The sequence below is a fragment of the Equus asinus genome, chromosome 23 (genome assembly GCF_041296235.1).
Source record: "Equus asinus isolate D_3611 breed Donkey chromosome 23, EquAss-T2T_v2, whole genome shotgun sequence".
Classification (NCBI taxonomy): domain Eukaryota; kingdom Metazoa; phylum Chordata; class Mammalia; order Perissodactyla; family Equidae; genus Equus; species Equus asinus.
In genome coordinates, this window is record NC_091812.1 from 28,922,871 (window position 1) to 28,943,026 (window position 20,156).

Genomic DNA, 20,156 nt, shown 5'->3' on the forward strand with positions numbered 1-20,156 from the left:
AGTCCTTATTCTGTGTGAATGAGGCAGTGAGGTTCAGCTTTGGGGATCTTAGTTTTCTGGGTTTTTTGTTTTTTTTTCTTTTGTGAGGAAGACTGGCCCTGAGCTAACATCTGTTCCCATCTTCCTTTTTTCGTTTGAGGAAGATTGTGGCTAAGCTAACATCTGTGCCAATCTTCCTCTATTTTATGTAGGATGCCACCAGGGCATGGCTTGACGAGTGGTGCTAGGTCCATGCCCAGGATCTGAACCTGCGAATCCCAGGCCGCCGAAACAGAGCATGCGAACTTAGGCCAGCCATGGGATTTCAGTCTTGATCCTTTACAATGTGTATGTAACAGAAACTATAAACGTATTCAATAGTCAGAAGCTATAAATGTGTTGTCTTTTAATGAGGATTGTTTGTTTTAATTCAGTTTAAATACTCAAACTAAAAAAAGTGTTATCAATTGAGATCATTTCTGTGGCAAATAACAGAAAAGCTATTCAACTGGCTTAAACAATTAAGGGAATTTACTGGCTCCTGTAACTGAGAAGGCCATAGGATTTTCATGGTTTGGTCCAGGCTCTGGCTCAACTTTTCTCTGATTCTCTCAGTTCTGTCTGCCTTCAGATGTTGGCTTTGTTCTTGGGCTGGCCTCATAAAATGACTGCCAGCCGCATTCGTGGTGTCTCCGCATTCACATCCAAGGGCAGAGCAATGGCCAAGGCCAGTTTTTAGAACCATCATACAAAAGTCCCAAGCTTCACTCTGATTGGACCACCCAGATACAATCTCTGTAGCTAGGGGAATGCTATGCTCCAATTGGCTTAAACCATATCAATCACTGTGAGGAAATGGGATCATTTTATTCTGAGTGGCTTAGATCAAGCAGGGCTCTCCTCTGGATCTGAAGATAAGGCCCTCCTAAACTCCATGATTGTCACTCAAGGAAGCTGAAATGGGTGTTAGAGGAACAATCAAAAAATAATTTTTAGGGGCCTGCCTGGTGGCGCAGTGGTTAAGTTCGCACGTTCCGCTTCTTGGCAGTCCAGGGTTCGCCAGTTCGGATCCTGGGTGCAGACATGGCACTGCTTGGCACGCCATGCTGTGGTAGGCATCCCACATATAAAGTAGAGGAAGATGGGCACGGATGTTAGCTCAGGGCCAGGCTTCCTCAGCAAAAGGAGGAGGATTGGCAGTATTTAGCTCAGGGCTAATCTTCCTCAAAAAAAAAAAAATAATAATTTTTAGCAATTTAGTATGGTGTTCCTAAATGCCTGTTCTTCGTTTTGAAATTATCACTTGCTTTACTACATTGAACTCTTTCCAAATAAAATATACTTTAGCATCCAAGGGCAATGACAGGCCGAGAGTCATCTAACACAAGACAAGACATTAACAAGAATTTCAGGACACCCAGGTCAGTGGTCTTGTTTCTTGCTCTTTCTCTCTCTCCACTTTCCCCTGTGTTTCTCTCCCTCTGTTTTCTCACTGACTTTTCCTTTTTCTCGCTTTCTTCCTTCCATCTATAGTCCTCTTTTTCTTTCCTTAATATGCCTTTTAATATATACAAACATAACAGGATATGAGATTAGACATTTCCTGACATGTCACAATTTTAGCTAAAGACTCAAAGCCTTTGAAACAGGTGACAGCATCCTCCTATGGAGTCACTAGACACGGCCATTCAGGAATCATTAAAGAGGCCAAACTCATACGTTACTCACCTCCCCAGCAGCCTATGGAGAGGAAACTAGACTTTCATTAGAAAGAAAGTTCTTCAAAGGTGAATTTATATGTAGAGATGAGAGAGGGACGTTCTCACTGGCCTGAAGCCCGCTGAGGAAAGCTTTTCAGGTGAATCACTTAGAGAGGGCCATGCTTGTCAGAGGGGAGGCTGCTGTCTTACTCCCAAGTGGGGTATTTACGGAAATCCACAATATTGGAGTTTAGGGGGACAGGGGAGGAAAGGAAAGGGTGAAAGAACAGATATCGCCCATCGTTCCCACTGCCAAACCCCAAGACTTGAGTCAGAATTGAGCTGGGGAGCGGGTGGAGAGCTGGCGGGAAACTTTTAAATTGTATGCAGGATGGAAAGTTTGGTTTTTTTTTTAGGTTGAACTAGGTTTTCTAATACCTGAAAATATAACTCTTCAATAATAGCCAAGCATGACTCTGCCTAAGCCGAGGTAAGGAACAGAAAGTCCTAAAGAACACCGTTAGTTGTGGGAACTTTTTTTTAAAGTTCTACATTATATTTTAACGTAAAGAAAAAAGCTATTTCCTAATCGTACCCCCACTGAATTCAGTTTGTTTAATAAACTCACCACACGAATGCAGAGCACCATATATGTGTCTTCAATATACTTTCATGAACACACCTGAATAACGTCTCAGTCACATCCTGCAGGAAATGGGAAATGTTCAACGAGAGAGACTGAGGATGACAGACAGATGTGGGCGGGGCTAAGGGGTAAGGAACCAAACAGAGATGGTGAATCCCTGAGCTAGCAACAATGGGGAGCCCTTAGCACCCCAAGGCCTGCAGGGGGACAGGCAAGGGAGTGGTCGCCCGTGCCCAGAGAGGGATGGAGCTGAGCTTCCCTCTGATCTGCTGGCACCTCGGACATCAGGTGGCAAGGAAGGTGCTGGGCACAGAGCAGGATGGAGACGGGTGAAAAGCTCACTGGGGTTGGCAACTGGCAGATGTTCAGCACATATAATATATTTCAATTTCTAAATTCGGACAAATATAATTATAATTGCCATATAGGATACTTAAATTTCATAAAACTGGTGATAAAGTAGAATTTCCCCATTGAGTCTCTTGGTAAAAATGGAATTATACTCCTCAAAGACAAAAAATTAACCTCGGGTCAATGAAATCAGCCTTAAGAGTATAAAAAATGTGTTCAACTGCAAATGTTATTCACCTAAAATAAATATAGATAAACATATGATAAAAATTAATCACCATAACAAATCTGGAAATAAAAATGCTGAAAATGAAAGCTGAAGACACCGTGATCCCCTGTGAGCTCACAAATGGAGGCCACGGCCTCAGCCCTTTTCACCCACAGGGACAGGTCTGCACAGACTTTTAAAGTACCAGCTCTTCTCACATCTTTGCTGAGACAGGCCCTCAGTGATGTATTGTCTGATATTTACAGTCTAAAATCATGACAAAGTCATGTGTACTCCTAGGAAAACAGAAAGCTTAGTCCTTCTTAGCCCCTCAAAGGATCATTTGTCCCCTTGGCATCATTTTTCATTACTCTCTGCATTCTTATTTTGTGAACTTAAAGTGGGCCACCTAAACCTTCCACATCTTTGTTCTTTCTCACTGGTGAAATAGGGAACTCTTTCCCCAACCTGCCTTCTAGTTGGTTCCCACATCCCAATCATGAAAGTGTCTCCTTCTCAATTCAACTCAGCACAGAGCTCTGTTTTTGTCCATTGCTCTGGAAAACTTTCTTTATTGTCTCCACGACATGCACGCACACACACACACACACACACACACACACTCCCTTCACTGTCCAAGAAAATCCTTCAAGGTCCAGGGAAAATATGTCTTCTTTCAACCTCACTAATCTTGCCCCATGCCGCACCCCCCACCCCCAGTCTGGCCAACATAATTAAACATCCCCTGTCCTCACGTGGTACCTAGGCCCCAAACCTTAGAATGGTTCTCATCACCTATGTTACAGTTAGCTTTCCTGGAGGCCATCTTCCCATTAGATTGTTAGATCTTGGAGGCAGAAACTGTGCTGTTTGTCTCTATGTCTCCAGTGGGAGAGGGAGAAGTTTCATAATTTATTCCAAAAGAAAGAACAAAATCTGAAAAGATTTTTAAGAGGTCTTAAAGGTTCTGTAAGCAATGGAAATAACCCCTGTGCCCTCCCCTCTGGTCCACTGGTACATCGGGGCCAGACCACAAGGAGACAGATGGCAGACATCTGGGCTGCCCACTTAGACACTGGCTTTCCACTTGACCCAGAAATCAGGTCAAGGCCATCTCAGAATCCCTTTAAAACAAATACAAGAACAACATGTAATAAATGAAAACCTCCTTCTGCCACTTAATTCTTAGCCAAGTTCTATAGGTCAAGTTGCCTTAAAATGAGAGGTGGCTGTTTATCAGTATCTTCCTGTTTATTAACGAGCAGTGAGGTGGCTGTGTTTACAAAATAAGTTGTTGCTGCAACACAGTTACACAGTTATAAATAAAGCAAACTGCAAGGAGATTAGCAATAGAAGATCTGAGATTTTATTTGTTTTCATGAGGACTCTCCCAGTCACTTCCTGCTTAATGGCAAAGTCATGACTGTACTCTAAGGTCTAGTTAGCCTAGACTTGGTGGCCCATTAATGCCACTAACTCAGTGGAGCTGCTTACAGACCAGGGAGGAGAATGATGTCACTTTGCTTTTAATAGATGCAGTTCTGAAGGCTATGAGTTTCCTTTGCAGTCAGTAACACAGACTCAAGTGCAGGGAGAGAAGTTTCTTTTTTGTGTGTGTGAGGAAGATTGTTGCTGAGCTAACATCTGTGCCAGTCTTCCTCTATTTTGTATGTGGGACGCCACCACACCATGGCCTGGTGAGCAGTATGTAGGTCCACACCAGGCATCCAAACCATTGAATCCCAGGCTGACGAAACGGAGTGTGCAAACTTAACCACTATGCCACTGGGCTGGCCCCCTGAGAAGTTTCTGACTGTGAACTTTTAGGAGTTCCCTTCTGGCCCACCCCTCCCCTTGAGTCCCGTTTACTATGCACATTAAGTGGGTTACTCAGGTACAGGCATTTCTATTATTTACAACCCATTTTTTTTCTCTAAAACTGTTTCGTAAACTATAAAGGGCCTTAACAATTCATTTGTTTTCCTGCCTGAGGTGGGGACTCTCCTCCTCCTTCTGCAGTTATCAGCACACAGATCACAACTGTCCACCAGTGAGGATGGACTTTCCTTGATTTCTAATGCTACATATTGAAGTGGAAAGAATACTTCAGTTAGAGAACTAAAGGCTTGGGTCCAAATTCTGGCTACATCACCAGGCCAGGGACTAGACAGGTGAGCTAGGGGCCCAGGGGGCACAATGTAAGGCAGCACTCACTCTCAGGGTCTCCCTGGTCCTGCCCCATCCATTACAACCTTTTGACTCTTTTTTAATTGAAGGCAGATTCCTATACCATAAAATTAACCATTTTGAAGTGTACAATTCAGTGGCATTGAGTACAATCACAATGCTGTGCAACCACCACTTCCATCTAGTGCCAAACATTTTCCTCACCCCAAAGGAAACCTTGTACCCACCCATTAAGTAGTCACACCCATTCCTCCCTCTCCCCAGCCCCTGCAGCCACCAACAGTTTTTCTTTCTCTGTGGATTTACCTATTCTGGATAAAACCCATGTGCTTTTGAGGAGTAGTGCTAATAACTAACTCACTTTGTGCAAGAAATGATTTGAAGAGTTTTATGTGCATTAGTTCAATTAATTCTCATGAAAAGCCAATGAGGTGGGCACGAATATCTGCAGGTGAATGGTTTATTATTTAATTCTCCAGTTATTATTTCTTCATCTGTAAAATGAAGAAAAGAGTAGCATGCTAACAACAGTTTGCTCAGCACATTTATGTGAGAGCCATTGATCTAGGCCAGGACTGGCAAATAGGATTCATCTCTAACCACCTGGGAGCGACTTCCTATGGAAAGAGGGGAGGGGTTCCTGAGATGGCTCACTGGGACGGAGTACAGTCCTGGGCTCATGGTGTCTGTCACAGACAGAGCAATGGGTGATGGGCCATAAGGAACAGAGATCTACCTTCCCTCCCAGACCAGTGAGAAAAAAAAGACAAGCAACACGCAGACTGTGCCTCAGTCCAGAGCAGGAGGAAGCACCACCCCTAGGATGCACTGAGGCCATGTGGGCCATTCATTAGAGCAGAGGGTGGGGATTCAGAACAGAACAAATGGACCACATGCACATCTCCACTCTGCGATTGAGAAGTAGTGCCTTGAAAAGTTACCTAACCTTTCCTGTTCTCATTTGCTTGTCTGTAAAATAGATAATAAATCCAATTCATAAAGTTCTGGTGGGAATGGCATGAGATAATGTGAGTGAATTGTGAAGCCCAGTATCTGACAATACATGGGAAGAACATAATAAGAGGGAAGGAAATAAAAAGTATTACATATTATATGGAAAGCATTATATTATGTTACATGATATTATATGTATACTTCATATATGTAATATTATATATATATAAAGAGGAGAGAATGGGTGTATGTATATACATATGTACATTCTCTCTTCTTTCTAGGACACAGAATGGGCACAAAGGAGGAATTAAGTCCACTTGCAAGAGGCGGCAGAGGTCAGAAAAGCCCTCACAGAAGAGGAGGCCCTTAAGATGATACTTGAAAGAACAGACTCACACTCCTGCCTCACCCTGTCGTTTGGAGGACTTGGTGACATCATTTATCTAAAGCATTTAGCACAATGCCTGCAGTCCATAAACGTTAGCTGACTCTAAATGGTTTTGTTGCTGCGTTATACTCCATGTGACCCTCTGGATCAGTCAGGGTTCTTGACGGCAAACAACAGAAAATGCCTGGCTAACCTAAGCAGAAGAGAGGGTTCATAGAAGGGTCTCAGAGAGCTCAGCGACTCCACAGGGAGCCGGCTCAGAGCAGAGATGGGAACCAAGAGAGGCCCGGCAGCTGAGGACATGCCAGGGCCAGCTCCCAGGAGCAGTCTGGTCAGGTCAAAGCCATGGACACCACTGGACACTCAGCACTGCTGCCAACACCAAGAGTGACTCTCAGTGTCCTCGGATTTTCTACCACACCCTCAGATGGAACACCTTGGGTGAGAGGACCCACTGGTTGATTCTGGGTCAGTCGTCCACATCTCCGCTTTCAGTGATCATCGGGAGAAAGTATATGGCCTCTTCAGCTTCCTGAGTAAGAAGCGGGGCCCATTTTTCTTAGTAAGAATCACACAGCAGGGCCTGTTTTAGAAACAGAAAGGGATTTGGATGTAGAGCATCAAAAAAAAGTTTCAGCTATGCCTTAAAGAATACTGTTTTGACAAAGCAAAGAACACTGTACCAAAAATGTAGGAAATCATTATAAACACAGAAATTTATTTCAAAACATAAAATACTTAAAAATCAAGACTTTCAGGCCATCTTTGAGTGTTTTATGTTTAACACCTGCTATATAGTAGGCAATCAATAATAATAGTGAAGTAAATATAAAGAGAGACAGTAACTAAATGTGTGATTAATACTGATCATAGAGCTGGCCTGGTGGCGCAGTGGTTAAGTTTGCACGTTCTGCTTCTGTGGCCCGGGGTTCACTGGTTTGGATCCTGGGTGCAGACATGGCACCACTTGTCAAGCCATGCTGTGGTAGGCTTCCCACATATAAAGTAGAGGGAGATGGGCACGGATGTTAGCTCAGGACCAGTCTTCCTCAGCAAAAAGAGGAGGATTGGCGGTAGATGTTACCTCAGGGCTAATCTTCCTCAAAAAAAAAAAAAAAAAAAAAGAGTAAAAATACTGACCATAAATAATGATTTCTTCAAATGTTTAAAAACTGGTCTAAAATGTTAGCTTCTCACTTTGAATTCATACACAGGCCAAGTTGAAATGTGGGAAGATTAGTTTTTCTCTCTTTACCCCCATTAACAAATTTGAGAGACGTTTTGATCTAATGTGAGTGTGAGCATCCAGAAAGTTGTCAGAGGGGAATGTGGGCTTATGAATTGATAGCAAGAGCTGGTTGTTGAGAGTTAGTTGATCATGGAGTAGCGAGGGAGAATTCTGATGCTCCTCAGAGATCTGCTCTGAGATTTCCAGGAACCACACAGACCATTAGGCAGAAGGCAGGAGCCAGAGAAGAGAAAAATTTCTTCAGTAGGAAAATAGGCCTCTTACCATCAGCACTGAAAGTTGCCCAACTCTCTCCCGAATCACATAAAACCCTCCCTCCCCATCTTCCCCTGCAGGTGCTGCCCTACTTCTCTCTCCTTTTGATTGTCCCAAACTTCTCGATACTTGCTTACATTCGCTTTTTCTACTTCCTCACCTCCCACTCACTCCTCAGCCCATGGCAGTCTGGTTTCTTGTTTCACCACTCCACTGAAACATCACTTGCCAAGGTCATCGATGACCCCCTAATAGCTAAACTTAATGCACACCTTTCCTTCTTTGTCTCATTTGGCCTCACAGCGGCTATGGATGATGATAACTCTGTCTTGGAAACACTCTCTTTACTAAACTTTCATAACTCAGTAGTCTGGTGGTTTCCCTTCTGTGTATATTCAATTGTAATATATTGTATTGGCTATTACAAAGGCACCCAAAACTCAACACTCCCAGACCAATCTCGCAATTTTTCTCTGCATATGTTTTTCTTCCTCTGTTCTCCTTCCCGAATGCCCCCCATCTGCAAGGATGCTAAAGTTCCTTCACCTCACATAATTTCCATTTTATTGTTTTTGTGGTGAGAACATTAAAGCTCTGTTCTCATAGCAACCTTAAGTATACAACACAGTATTGTTAACTACAGTCACCATGTGTACATTAGATGCGGAATTTATTCATCTTATAACTGAAACTTTGTAGCCTTTGACCAACATCTTCCCATTCCCCCCACCTCTCCCTACCAGGCAACCACCGTTCTACTCTGTGTTTCTGTGAGTTCAATGTTTTTAGCTTCTACATATAAGTGAGATCATAGAGTATTTGTCTTTCTCTGTATGACTTATATCACTTGGCATAAAGCCCTCAAAGGCCATCCATGTTGTCACAAATGGCAGGATTTCCTTCTTTTTGATGGCTGAATAATATTCTATTCCAGATACACACACACACACACACACACACATCACATTCTGTTGGTAGACACTTAGGGTGTTTCCATGTCCTGGCTTTTGTGAATCATGCTGCAATGAACGTGAGAGTGCAGATATCTCTTCCAGATAGTGATTTCCTCTCCTTTGGATATATACCAGGAAGTAAGATTATTGATTATATGTTAGTTCTATTTTTAATTTTTGAGGAACTTCCATACTGTTTTCCATAGTGGCTGCATCAATTTACATTCCCACCAATAGTGCACAGGGTTCCCTTTTCTCCACATCCTTGCCAGCATTTGTCTCTTCTTTTTTTGATAATGGTCATTTGAACAAGCATGAAGTGACATCTTGTTGTGGTTTTGATTTGGGTTTGCCAGAAGATAAATGCTATTGAGCACCTTTTCTAGTACTTGTTGGTTATTTTGTATGTCTTATTTGAAAAAATGTCTATTCAGGTCCTTTGTGCATTTTTTAATTGGATTGTTTTTTTGCTATTGAGTTGTATGAGTTCCTTACGTATTTTGGATATTAACCCCTTATCAGATATATGGTTTGCAAATATTTTCTCCTATTCCATAGGTTACCTTTTCACTCTGTTGATAGTTTCTTTTTTTGTGCCTAGTAGATTTTTAGTTTAATGTAGCCCCACTTGTTGATTTTTGCTTTTGTTGTCATATCCAAAAAATCATTGCCAGGACTGCTGTCAAGGAGCTTTCCTCCCATGTTTTCTTACAGGAATTTTATGGTTTGAGGCCTTACATTTAAGTCCTTAATCCATTTTGAATTAATTTTTGTGAGTAGTATAAGAGAGGGGTCCAATTTAATTCTTTTGCATGTGGGTATCCAATTTCCCCAATATCATTTATTGAAGAAACTGTTCTTTCCACATTTAGTAGTCATGGCTGCCTTGTTAAAGATTAGTTGACCATATCTGCATGGGTTTACTTCTGGGCTCTCAATTCTGTTGCACGTGTCTGCTTTTATGCTAGTACCGTAGTGTATTGGTTACCATAACTTTGTCATATAGTTTGAAATCAGGGAGCATGATGTCTCTAGCTTTGTTCTTTCTCAAGATTGCTTTGGCTATTTGGGGACTTTAGTGGTACTATACACATTTTAGAATTTTTTTTTCTATTTCTGTAAAAAAAAAATGTCACTGGAATTTGACTCTATAGACGGCTTTGGATTATATAAACATTTTAATAATATTAACTCTTCCAATCCATGAACACAGGGAACACAGGTTATCATTCCATTTATTTGTGTCCTTCAATTTCTTTCATCAATGTCTCATAGTTTTCACTATAGATCTTTTACTTCCTTGAATAAATTTATTCCTAAGTATGTTATTGTTTTTGATGCTGCTGTTTTCTTTATTTCTCTTTCAGGTAGTTCATTTTTAGTATATAGAAATGCAGCTAATATTTGTATGTTGATTTTGTATCCTGTAACTTTACTGAATTTGCTTATTAGTTCTAATCATTTTTCAGTAGAGTCTTTAGGATTTTCTATATACAAGATTATGTCATCAGCAAAGAGAGACAATTCTACTTCTTTCTTTCTGATTTAGATGCCTTTTATTTTGTTTTCTTGCCTAATTGCTCTGGCAAAGACTTCTAGTACTATGTTGAATAGATGTGGTGATAGCAAACACCCTGGTCTTACTCCTGATGTTAGAGACAAAGCTTTCAAACTTTTACTGTTGAGTATGATGTTATCTGTGAACTTGACATATATGGCCTTTATTATGTTGAGGTTTATTCCTTCTCTTCCCAATTTGTTGAGTTTTTATCATGAAAATATGTTGAATTTTGTCAAATGCATTTTCTGCATTTATTGAGATTATCATATGATTTTTGTCTTTCATTCTATTAATGTGGCATATCACATTTATTGATTTGTGGATGTTGAACCAGAAATAAAGAAATAAATGCCTCTTGATCACAGTGTATGATCCTCTTAATGTGCTATTGAATTGAATTTGCCAGTATTTTGTTAAGAATTTGATAATTTTTGCATCGATATTCATCAAGGACATTGGCCTATAGTTTTCTTTTCTTGCAGTATCCTTATCTGGCTTTTGGTATCAAGGTAATGCTGGCCTCATAAAATGAGTTTGGGAGTGTTCCCTCCTTTTCAATTTTCTGGAAGAGTTTGAGAAGAATTGCCATTAATTCTTTAAATGTTTGGAGTAATTCAGCTGTGAAGCTATCTGGTCCTGGGCTTTTCTTTGTTAGGAGGTTTTTCATTACTGAGTCAATTTCCTTATTCCATATTTGTCTGTTCAGATTTTCTGTTTCTTTGTGATGTGGATGTGACTGGTTTCATGTTTCTTGGAATTTATTCATTTCTTATAGGTTGTCCAATTTGTTGGCATATAGTTGCTTGTAGTACTCTCTTGTGATCCTTTGTATTTCTGTGGTGTCAGTTGTGATGCCTCTTTCATTTCTGATTGATTTATTTGAGCCTTCTCTCTTTTCTCTAAAACAAGCTGAAGTTTTGTCTATTCCGTTTGTCTTTTTTAAAAAAACCAACTTTTAGCTTAAATGATCTTTTCTATTGTTTTTCTATTCTCTATTTATTTCTGCTCTGACCTTTGTTATCTTCTTCTATCTGCTAACTTGGGTTTAGGGTGTTCTTATTTTTCTAGTTCCTAGAGGATTAAAGTTAGATTACTTATTTGGGATCTTTCTTTTTTCTTAATTCAGTCATTGTCAGTGTAAACTTCCCTCTTAATACTGCTTTTGCTGTATCCCACAAGTTTTGGTATGTTTGTTTCCATTTTCATTTGTTTCAAGATATTTTTTGATTTCCCTTTTGATTTCATCTTTTTCCCATTGGTTGTTCAGGAGTGTGTTGTTTAATTTCCATGTATTTATGAAATTTACAGTTTTCCTCCTGTTATTGATTTCTAGTTTCATACCATTGTGGTCAGAAAAGATAGTTGGTATGATTTCAATGTTTATAAATTTGTTGAGATTTGTTTTGTGACCTAAAGTATGATTTCTTCTGGAAAATGTTCCATGTGTGCTTGAGAAGAATGTGTATTCTGTTGCTGTTGGATGGAATGTCTTGTATATGCTTGTTAGGTCCATTTGGTCTAAGGTATAGTTTAAGTCCAATGTTTCCTTCTTGATTTTCTGTCTGGTTGATCTATCTATTATTGAAAGGATGTCACAGAAACATCTATGATAGTGGAGGCCAGAGAGATAAGTCAGTCTGGGGACATGCAGGTACACAGCTGAACGGGCCAGCTACAGAGGAGCCCAATAGTACAGGCCAGTGACAGGAGATCGGACTGGATCCAGGCCCACAGGTGGCTGTGGGGGCCCTGGCTCTTAGTGTGCACTCCTGTGGCTGCATTGTCTCTCCACAGGTGTGCACATGGCAGTGGAGGCCACCTATGAGAGTCAGGCTGGGGGCGTATAGGTGGGCAGCTCTGGGGGCTAGTTTTAGGTGAGCCCAGTGGTGCAGGCCAGTGACAGGAGATAGGGCCAAATCTGGGCTCACAAGCAGCTGTGGGGGCCTTGGCTATTGAAGTGTGCTTGCTTCACTGGCTGTAAGATCTTGCTGTGGGTACACACATGGCAATCAGGCCAGCGGCATGCAATGCACAGATTGAGGGGCTAGGCCTGAGCACAAGGACAGTGGGGAAGGTCAGCCATGGGGGTCTAAATTCTGTAGCCTCAGACATCTGGGCAGGCTGCCTGTATGGATCCCAGGCCTCAGTAGGAGCGGGAGTGGGGAGCAGCAAGGGACTCATGCTGGCATCAGCTAACACGAATAGGTACCTACAGGGTGAAAACCAGTAAAATCTGCAGGGAGTCTGCAGTGGCTGCGCTGCCATTGGTTTCTTCAGTGGTGAAAGCCAAGAAAGTTGGGGTTATCTGTAGAACAGGTCACACAACAGTGGTCCTTTCCACTGTGTGCCTGATACTGGTAAACTCTGCTCTTCTTCCCTGTCCCTAGCCATCTCTATATCTCTCTGCTTTGCCAGTCTCTGGGTGGAGGGAAACCAAAGTGGGTACTTCATGTGTGCCCTGAAAGGCTGGGACGCTGGTCGTTCACTCTGCTCTCTCTTTCCCTGAAAGGGGAACTGTTCTAGCTGAGGCATTCCCTCTTGGCACTGAGTAATGCCAGCTTAAAGGATGGGGTGATGCAGGCAAAATGAAGCTGTTCTTCCTTCTCTTTTTGTGTAGCTATTCTCAAATTTTTTGTTCTGCTATGTTGCTAAAGTTTCTTAAGGGGGCTTTAGAGCTCTCCCAGAACTCTTTTTGACCATGGGTAGGTCACAGTCTAATTGTTGATCTTTCTGGGAGGAGAGAGGCTAAGATCTCCTACTCCCCCATCTTGGTGACATCACTCACTAACACATCGTTAAGGATTTTTCATTTATATTCATGAGGGATAGTGATCTTGTCTTTGCATGTGATGTCTTCACTTGCCATTGAAATCAAGGTAACTCTGGCCTAATAGAATGCTGTGAGACAGGTTCTCTCCTTCCATATTTTCTGAAATAGATGGTGAGAGATTGGGATTATTTTCTCCATTAATAGTCAATGGAATTCACCAGTTGAGTCATCCGAATCTGGGCATTTCTTCCCTGAAAGGGTTTTAATTACTAATTTAATTTTCTTGTTTGTTACAGATCTATGGAGATTTTCCATTTCTCTTTGAGTCAGTTTTGGAAATTTGGATCTAAGAATTTGCCAATATCTTATAAATTGTCTAATTTGTGGCATAAAGTTGTTCATAATATTCTCTTATAATCCTTTAATTTCTCTGTGGGTGGCCCTTTATAATTTCTGATTTTGGTAAATTCTATCTTCTCTCTTCCTTGGGGATGCTAGCTAAGGGATTGTCAACTTTATCTGGTAAACAGCCAATTTCTGGTTTTATTGATCTTTGTGTTTTGTATTTCACAGACTTGTGTTCTAATCTTTTGTATTTCCTTTCTTTTGCTTGTTTTCAGTTTGGTTTATTTTCCTTTCTTTCCTTTCTTAGGGTAGGAACTTAAATTATTGATTTGAGACTTTCCTCTCTTCCACTATAGGTGTTTAATACTATAAATTTCTCTCTAAGTACTGCTTTAGGCACATCCCATAGACTTTGATATTCTATTTTTTAAATTTTCATTCACTTCAAAGTACTTTCAAATTTCGTTCCCAATTTATTCTTTGACTCATGTGTTATTCAGATGGGTGTCATTTAAGTTCCAAATGTTTGTGGATATCCCAGATATATTCCATTCTTGATAGCTCACATTCCATTGTGGTTGGAGAACATATTTTATATTATTTCATTCTTGCTAAATCTGCTGAATTTATTTTATGGCTGAGTACACGGTCTATCCTGGAGAATGTTCCACGTGCTATTGAAAAGAATGTGTATTTTGTAGTCATTGAGTGCAGTGATCTATACACGTCACTTAATTTAATTTGGTTGATAGTGCTGTTCAAGTCTTTTATAACCTTGCTGATTGTCTTTCCTCTTTTTAATCCATTATGGACAGGAGGCAGTTGAAATTTCCAAGTATTGTTGTTGAATAGTCTCTTTCTCCTTTCATTTCTGTCAAGTTTTACTTCACGTAGTTTGAAGCTCTGTTGTTACATTTGTAAGCATTGATAATTTTTATATCTTTCTGATGTATTGACATTTTGTCATTTGGATATGTCCCTCTTTGCTTCTAATAATATTTCTTGTTTTAAAATCTACATTGTCCAGTATTAATACAACCCTCTAACAATCTTTTGGTAACTATTTGTATGATATGTCTTTTCCATCCTTCTGGTTTCAACTTCTCTTTGTCTTTGAATCTAAGATGTGTCTTTTGTAGATCACATATAGTTGGATGTTGCTTTATTATTCATTTTCCCAATCTCTGTCTTCTAATTGGTTTTTTTAGACCATTCACATTTAGTGCAGTTATTGATAGGAGCAGAGTTACATTTCCCATTTTGCTATTTGTTTTCTATGTCTTCAGGCTTTTTTGTTCTCTGTCCTTCCTTTATTAACTTCTTTTGTGCTAAATAAATCTTTCAGTATATCATTTTAATTCCTCTATTGAATCGTTTTTACTGTTTTTCAGCTATTTTCCTAGTGTCTGTGCTAGGGATTCCAATATGCATTTTAACTAACTATGGTCTATTTCAAACGAATATTAACTTAATTCCTATGAAATATAGAATGTTTCCTGCAATGTAACTCTATTACTTCCCCTCTTGTGCCATTATTTTTATAGATATTATATCTATATATGTTACAAAACCAATACTACAATGTTACAATTATTTCTTTGTACAATCTCGTGTCTTTTAAAGAATTTAACAGAAGAAATGAGAAAATATATTTATAGATTCTTTTTTTTAAAACCCAGAAATTTATTACTTCTGGCTCTCTTAATTTCTTCCAGCTGATTTGAGGTACTGTCTGATGTCATTTTCTTCCAGCCCAAAGAATTTCCTTTAGTATTTCTCACAATTCAGTTCTGATATCAAGAAATTCTTCCAGTCTTTTTAAATTTAGGAATGTCCTTATTTTACCTTTATAATTAGTGGATAGTGTTGCTGGATAAAAACATTCTTCGTTACCATTTTTCCTTTCAGTATTTTGAATATGCCATTTCTCTGCCTTCTAGGGTCTATTTTCTCTGATGAGCAGTTAGATATTATTTATGTTGATGCTCTCCTGTACACGTTAAGTTGTTTTTCTCTTTCTTCTTTTAAGATTTTCCCTTTGTGTGTGGCTTCCAACAGTTTGACTATGATGTGTCTAGGTAAAACTATATCTTTGTATTTATCCTACTTGGAGTTCAGTAAGCTTCTTGGATGTGTAAATTAACATGGTTTCATCAACTTTGGGAAGTTTTGGACATTATTTCTTCAAAAAATTACAATAACTATTAGATCCCCAATTTGAGGAGGTGTATTAGATGAGATTTGGGACATTTACTGGGAAAGTCTAGGAACCTGGAAATTGGAATGATTACATGTATTTGGATTCAGATATAGCTGAACTCATTGGGCACAATGAGTCTCCCTTGATTTCATAAGCAGTTGTTTCTCCCTGTGTGAGGCTGTTCCTTCATTGCTGGTATTCAACTATAGGATGAATCTCAAAATCATTATCCTGAGTGAAAAAAAAGCCACACAAAAATACACTGTATGATTCCTTTTGCACGAAACCCTAAAAAGATAAAACTAATCTAATATTGACAGGCATACAGAGAAACAGTTCCCAGATGGAGGTGTCTGAACAGTTTGAAAAGTGATCCAATATACTGGGGCTCTCAATGGATTGCCTCAATTACTCACTCAGATAAGGTGTGAATACAAGAATATCTTCAAGAGGGACATTATGTTCCTCAATATTTTATAAAATGATCACTCCCCATATGAGGGTGAATGCCAGGTAAGTACACCTCCCCCAATTACTGCTAGGAGGGACTCAGTGTGAGGTCAAGATTAAGGTGAAGAAATTGTATTCCTTCACTTACGTGGATTTACCGAGCATCCAGGAAGCCCAAAGTTATTATCAGAGGAGAGGGACATGGTCAAACATATACTCCTGCTTGGTCAGAACAGATATTCTCTACTCTGTGCACTTTGCCTGGCAGGTGTACGCTTGCCTCTGCACAGCTTTGAGGCTTATTAGACAGTTCAAGTTTGTTGTACCTGCCACACTCTCTGCAATTTTAAGGCCTTTAAGGTATACTAAAAGTCACTGCTTTGAGGAGCTTAGAAAAAGAAGTGAAGAGTAACTGAATTCTGACAGTGTCTCTCTCACTTCTCTCTCTCTCCAAATCCTAAGGGGTGATCCTAGTATAAGTTACCCCTGAAAGAGGATACTCACTATCCTCAGGCCCTGTCCGAACTTCCTTACTGGCTCCAGGCCCATAATGGGAATAAAAAACCAGCTATGTTCAGAGTAAAATTGCAAGAAATCCAGAAATTAAAAAACCAAAAACACAAAAGGAACTCAAGATCTTGCCCAATAAAGCAGAAACCAGGTAGCACATAAGGGGGTGGATCCTTACCATATTAGATTAGGAAGGATGAATTGTGTTTGGATAGGCTCAAATTAATCAATATGAGTATACTCCCTGTGGACTCAGGAGCAGCCCACGTTGCATTTCATACCAATGAAATATGTATTTTCTCTAATGGGATACTGACAAATGTTTTTTTAAAACTCTTAGAGTGTTTCTCATGTGCAGCCATCTTTTGTGGTGACATGAAGGGATTGGTGGTGGTGGCTCTTTGATCACGAAGTTCATTGAAATGAAATAGATGGGTATTCTACTAAGATGCTTCTTGAGATATATATCTATATACGTGTGAAATTCTGGATCTTGTGGGCAGAAAACGAACACAAATCACCACAACAGGGATTCAGATTCTCTTTCTAAATCCTTGATATATCCTACTTTATAGACAGGAGGCTTTGACTAAAGGGAAGGCTGGGTCCCTTTGACAAAATTCCTCATAACTTGGTCACAAGAATATACAATTAAACATTCCCCAAAAGTCCCCAAGGGAGACCTGTGGCCACATACCCATCCACTCTCCTTCAAACTGGGTTTACAGTGTATGGTGGCATCATTGGAAATTATGGCTGCTACAATTACAGTCTCACTTAGGGGTGGTTCTGAAACGTGTGGTGAAAAAAATCTTCCCAGTGGGTAGAGTTTAAGGAGGTATATTTAGTTCACTTTGTGAAGAACTGACATGTACTTGAGTTTCGATTTATATTGATTTATGTGCAGTAGCTCAGTGAGTTGACAGGTAGTAGGGGGCTAAACAAGAATAAGACTGGAAAATTGGTGACAAAAAGGTCTAGAAGAGACATATGTGGATGGAATTCTAAGAATAGGTATTGAATGGGGTTTATAAATGCTTAACGGAGGATAGGATATCAGAGGGAAGAGAACAAATGAGGTGTTGGGTATTTATTCCTTTGGCTCTCCGTGCTGAGCCATGTAATGGGCATTCACAATGTTTCTCTTCGTAAGACCACAGCTCTCATAAGGGTGGCCTCTTGTGCTAAGTTCTGATAATGTTACCTACTCTCACTGCAGCCCTGGGGGTGATAATAACTCTCTACCAACACTAGTTACAGGATGCTTCACTAACCCTACCCACATTTTTAGAGCCCTATTTATTAGACTCTCCTCAAGTGTCCCATGGTTTCTTGACAACTGACACCTGTTTCTTGAGGGGACCCTGACTAATAGGCCCCACAACAACCCTGATCATAAACTCCATGGGGTTAGGGAATTTACTCTCTTTTATTTGATGTTGAAATCCCAGCACCTAGAATGATGTCGATTGTACAGTCAGTTTTCAATAAATGTTTGTTAAATGACATATGTTGTGACCACTTTCTCTCCTTCGTGATCTTTATGTGAAAGTCTTTTATGATTGATTTAATATAGTTTAACCAGCATTCTTGTGCTTTTATCTGTAATTTGCTAAAGAATGACAAAGAATTATAAACGTCAGCAAAAAGCAAGCAAACTTGTCGTTATGTCAATGGAAATCCAAGATATTTAACACAAAAATTTATGAAACAATAAGAGAATTCAGCAAGAAGCAATGTTAATGTATAAAACCCAACAGATTTCCTATAAACATCCACCCCTGGAGCACCTGTGCAGACCCTCAGTAGAACCTGCACACTGAGCCCCAGGGGCGCCAGGATGGGGCTCAGGGGTTGGTGGGTCCAGCGGCTGTAAAGGATCAGGGTGGAGGTCCCAGGTTGAAAAATTGTAAAATTATAATTTTACAGCTATATAATTTAACTACTTCAGTCGTCATGTCTTTTTCTTTTTACAAAGTCAATTTTCCTACATAACTCCAAATTTTTTCACACCATCTAAGTAATATTTTAATATTTTCCATATCCAATCCGTATTCAAATTTCCCCAATTACCTCCAAGTGACTTATGAAAAAAAATGCTATTTTAATCGGGAGCCAATAGCGGACTACCCTTTGCATTTGACAGCAGAGTTCAGGCTTAACCCTTAACCTCTTCGGGCTCCGAGGACCCTGGGCAGAAGAGATTTAAGAACACCATCCTCCCGCTTTCGCGGAAAGCCAAGAGTGACTTCGAAAGTGGACGCGGAGGCCTATGGGAATTGTAGTTTTAAATAGGTGAGGTTCACCGCCTGGACTCTGGGAAGGGGTCGCCACCCTCCTCCTGCGCGTGTGCAGCCGTAGCCTCCTCCTTTGTCTTCTCAGGACTCCAGAGAAGCGTTGGGGAACTTTGGGGTGTGCTCGGAAAATGCAGGGTGCGCACCTAGGGCGAGGGACTAGCTGGGAAGGGTGTGCCTGTGCTTGGGGATGGGAGCAGGAAGTGTCTGGGACCTCGTCGCCCCCCGCGGCGGTGTATAAACCCGGGCGGGCCGTCAGAGCGGGTAAGGCCGATGGGGCAGACACCGGCCCTCGGGCTCCCGGGGCGCAGGTGTTCGGGGCGGTCCGGGGTGCCCGAGGATCGTGTGACCAGCCCGCCTGCAGCCCGACCGGAGAGAAGCCCGTGTCGGCGGCGGTGGGTGCGGGAGGGAGGAGTGCGTTTATCAGGCGGACGGTGACCGCGGGTCTGCGGTGGAGCCCGAGCTCTGGAGCACTACAGGCCCGGTCAGTGCCAGCTCTGTCACCTGTAAGCAGGGGCGACAGAAGGAACCTGGGCGAGAGTCAGGGTTCTCCTCTATAAATATTAATAATGATTGTTTCATGGCTACGTTCGGAAACATAGATCACTATTTTAGACAAGTGCCAGGTAGGAAGCCTTAAGTAAGTGACAACTGCTGTTATAGTTAGACGACGCTCTGTTTGTTTACTGGATAGTTTAATGTACCCTGACAACCACTTCACTAGAAACCGAGGCTCGGGTCGGTGGCCCGATGTGCTCGAGTCAGGAGCTCCCAGCCAGGGAATTTGGATTCAAGGGCAGGTGTGCTTCGCTTCAGTCTCAGGCTTTGTCTGATGTCACACCTGCCTAAGGCTGGCATTACAGCCTTCACAACACTTAGGAACATGGCCTGTCCCTGCGTCCCCAGGGATGGAAAGGAAAGGATGTAGGTGGAATCCCACCGTGTGTCACATGTATCCTGGGATTTCTAGTGTCTCTTCAGGTCCCTTGGGTCAGACAGAGGTGCCCGGCCCATCTGCATTGTCGGGCTTTCTGTCCTTGAATTCAAATGTTATAATGAATTCCAAGAGTCAGGCTTTTTGCTCCTAAGATGAATTTATTTCTCAGATCCATGTCCCAGTTGCCTTGAAACAAACCAGCCCTTGTGAGGTGGG

The 20,156-nt window shown here is 41.0% G+C and overlaps 1 protein-coding gene across 6 annotated transcripts in view; it reads left to right on the top strand.

Moving 5' to 3' along the window:
- Positions 1 to 20,156, top strand: part of CARNMT1 (carnosine N-methyltransferase 1) — a 127,441-nt gene that overhangs the window by 78,601 nt on the left and 28,684 nt on the right. For 3 of the 6 annotated variants that reach the window (XM_070495764.1, XM_070495760.1, XM_070495762.1), the window contains exon 1: positions 19,127 to 19,267. The exons of the other annotated variants lie outside the window; for them this stretch is intronic. The gene's annotated coding sequence lies outside the window, so the exon portion shown is untranslated. Of the gene's footprint in view, positions 1 to 19,126; positions 19,268 to 20,156 lie in introns of those variants that run through there. 6 annotated transcript variants of the gene reach the window in all.